This window comes from Benincasa hispida, chromosome 1 (genome assembly GCF_027475165.1).
Source record: "Benincasa hispida cultivar pf3 chromosome 1, pf3_genome.v1.1, whole genome shotgun sequence".
NCBI lineage: Eukaryota > Viridiplantae > Streptophyta > Magnoliopsida > Cucurbitales > Cucurbitaceae > Benincasa > Benincasa hispida.
Genome location: NC_143478.1, coordinates 70,785,343 through 70,789,235, shown reverse-complemented (window position 1 = coordinate 70,789,235; position 3,893 = coordinate 70,785,343). Strand labels below are relative to the sequence as shown.

At 33.0% G+C, this 3,893-nt stretch overlaps 1 pseudogene; it reads right to left on the bottom strand.

The window, feature by feature from the left end:
- Positions 1 to 461: 461 nt before the first annotated feature.
- LOC120084946 (akuammiline synthase 2-like) lies at positions 462 to 1,848 on the bottom strand (annotated as a pseudogene).
- Between the last annotated feature and the right edge of the window lie 2,045 nt (positions 1,849 to 3,893).

Below are 3,893 nucleotides of genomic sequence, written 5' to 3'. Positions count from 1 at the left end.
AACTTCATGGACTCTGATCCAATATTAGATAAACATGGGGTTTCATCTCAAAATCAATTAAAATGCACAATCAATTATCAAATTCTCAATCTTTATTGAACCAATAGGAGAAGTAGAGAAAAGAGATAGAACAAGAATGGAATCTAAAAAACCATTAAAAAATTATAATTGAAGCCATACAAAAGTAGTTCACTCTAAATGAAGGTACAAGAAAGGATCAAGTTAATAGTCACTAGCTTATAATTTTAAGTCAAAGTTAGTGAATTTAACTCGCAATAATTGACATGCACTTCATTTTCTTTAAAAGATGAATCTTACAAGATTAATATAAAATCAAAGGTAAATTAAAAGAAAAATTCATAACTCAACCGAAACGAGTAAACATTTATTACAATATGCTCATTCTTTAGACAATAACATAGAGAGATTAATTTTATTATAGAAAAATCTCATCAATTTTCTCATGGGAAATTTATACTTGGATTCAGCAATGCAAACTCAAGAAATTGTCGATTTCGTTCTAAAAGTTGCATTTCTTTTTCATCTAATAGAATCCATGCCTCCATTGAGCCATCATCCAATACACTATCTAACAAAATAACAATATTACCCTTCATTATGTCATTTGAATCCCCAGCAATGGCAGCCCATAAAGGTTTTCCCCACCCAAAATCAGCTTCATTCCAATTCATATTTTTCAAACTCGTGAAAAAGTAATAATTTGATACTGGCCACTTATTTATCTCAACAACTAACTTCATAACACCATCACTTCTTCCTTTATCAGATCCCATAATCAACTCTTTTATGTATTCTTTATTGTTGACTTTTTTAAATGATTGTCTCAATAAACTTACCAATTTGCTTAGCTCCAAATCCTCAATTTCTTCATGGCTTGTGGTTGAATAATAATGAGCAACTGTGCCCCACAGAATGTTCCCCACAGAATATTCAGGCAATGATGGTTCTATTATCTTCCTCATGTTTACAACATGAGACAAAGTTGATGGCTTCTGAGAATTATCATGATCAGCAACTTTCATGGCATATTTCCAAATAAACCCAGTTAGTGTTTCAACACATGTTGGATTTGGTACATCACTAGATTTGGCTTTAGCTTTTAGGTCTAATATCGCTTTCGATCAGAAAACGAATCTTCGTAAACGACGTTTACGAGCGGGAGTAGTACTCGACGTTACGACCGGTTTATGAAAAGGCAACAAGTCTGTTTGTGGAAAGAGGGAAGAAAATGAATTGTAGTCATAACATACCATATTATTATTTGGAGATGAATCAAAAGATAACGAATAATTCTCTGTTGGTGGTGGCCCATGATCTTAGAAAACAACTGAAAGTAGCTGCATCTATAAGTTTGTGCAATAAACAAAGCGAGATTGCAATTCCACCACATTTGAAGATGTTGGCTTGAACAACAATTTGAGTATATTCTTCAACTGGCTTAGTGGTACACGACAAAGAACATGGGAGGAGTTTTGTTAAAACCTCGTTGTTTGGTTCTTTAAGGATCTCAAACATGTTGCAGCTTACGGTTGCTTCTTGAAAAACAGCTCCTTTGTCATTACAATGAATGGATTTGTCAATGATTGTTCCTGCCAATAAGTAAAAACGACTAAGAGTTTTTGATAAAGAATTTTTTAGGGTAGCAATTGTTTTCTTAGGATCTTGGTGATCAATATCATAATTTGTTTCCATGGGGTAGAACAATAAAAATGGAATATAAAGCATCGGAGACAATTGATCAAGAAGTGAAAGTTGAAAGGTTTGAAGATGAGGGAGAGTTGGGGACGAAGGTGTAATAGTTTCTCTTGACAAAACTTTAACCTCCATCGTCTTTGTAATCTACTCATAAAACCAAACTCTATATATAAATATTAGAAAAAGTGGTTTTCCTACCTACATTAGAAAGATTTCTAAGGAATAAAGGCCTCCAAACTCTGTAAAAGGAGGCTATGGCATTGGTTGCCAATTGTTGCAAGTAGAAACATTTTAAATTCGGGTGTGCTAACTCTAGTAAAGTTCTCTTTTGTATTATGTTGTTGATAATGGGTAAAAGGGGTGAGTAACACAAAAGTTTCGAGAGAGTGCTCTTGTAATTAGGATTCAGGAAAGAATTATGTTTGATTGTGATAATTTTTCGCATAGTAGATTTCTTTTTGTTGAATCGTGGTTTTTCTCTGTATTTGGAGTATTTCTATATAAATTCTCCTATTTCTAGTTGTAACAGAAAGAATCGAAGACAAAAGATGTATTAGGCAGCTTATCGTTGTCTTCTTCATTTAATTTTGTTTGTTGTAACCACTAGAGCTTCTTCCTTTGAAAATGAGAGCCTGTATAAAAGGTGAAAACAATGAGAGAGTAGGAGAGCGAGAGCATTCATTCTGTAAAGAAGTTTAAAAGAAGAAGCAATAAAGATACCCTCCCTTTTAAACAGTGGATGTAGGCCCTTGGTCGAACCACTTAAATTCTTCTGTTCTTTCTCTCTCAACGATTGTCTAGCTTTTTCTTAAGTATCATCTACACTTAAATTCTTGTTTATTCCTACAGTAATAATGGAATTTGTTCCAATCGTTTTCAAATAAAATTGCACTACGAAATTGCCTTGGATAAGTGACATCTTTTATATTAATATTGGATAAAGATCGTGTTTCATCTCAAAATTTGAGAATGAAAAAAGTAACTTAAGTATTTTATAAAGATCGGTTGTGAGATCTACTCATCTCTCCAATTTGTGATTCCTGTCAAGATGGTTCTTTTTTTTTTTTTTTTGGCTTAATATACCTATTCATAGGTAACATGGGGTTTCATCCCAAAATCATTTGGCAATAAGATGTATAACATAACAACCTTTTTTTACGAAGATTGTGAGGACTCTCACCATTTTTGCGATATGAGATCTTCAACAAATTTAATGATGAGAGGAATAATGTAACTCATATGTATCATATAAAAATTGTGAGGACTAGTGACCTTTCCAATGTAAAATAATCCTAAACAAAAATTTAATTAAGATAGGGAAAGTTCAGCGGAGATTAAATGATGTCATTTTAAGTTGCCTATCTTAAGTTAAACATTAAGCTTCTTTACGAGAGATAGTTTCACAAGGAGACCTAGCATTAGCTAAGCATGTTTATCATCTCCACAAGGTTAATGCCAATAGGAGAAGCCTATCAACTCTAGAAGGAACACCTAAGGCTGTGAGAGACAAACTAAATGTTTTTTTAACTCTTTAGTAAAAACATGAATAATACAAAAGAATGGGTTTCATGATATCTTAATGAAAAGTTATTTAAAATGATAATTTTCAAGCAAACTAAGTTTTAAAAGGCTATATACGCATGCTAGTTGAAAAGAAGTTTATGAAGGCATGTCTAAGTATTTATATACTTTATGTTACAAGTATGCGTTGGAAGTTCATGGCTATGAAATATAGATGTTTAAGCATATGTTTTGTGTTACTATGCTTTTATGTATATATGTTTTCAATGAGTAAGTTTTATGATGAACCAGATACTGAAGGACAGCGAGATTGAGAAGGTATTCGAGCCATAGTACCTAAAGTATGATGGTACTTAGACATTACCACGTGCACATAGGTAGATTGGACGTTGGAAATGTTGAGATTACTCTACACCAACTAAGGATGGACGTAGAGGGATTGAGCAAAATGGTTCTCCCTCAACTAAGTACACAGATATTTTATGTTTACTAGCAGGTTCATGTTTAAGAGTTTTAAGTATGAGTTTGCTTGGTAAATTTTATGTCTAAAGTTTGATGTTTATGATTATCTGGTCACTCACTAGGCTATAGCTCACTCGTTTTAAATGTTTTCTCCTTCCTAGGTAGTGGTCAATTCCCTAGGGGGTTAACTGCAC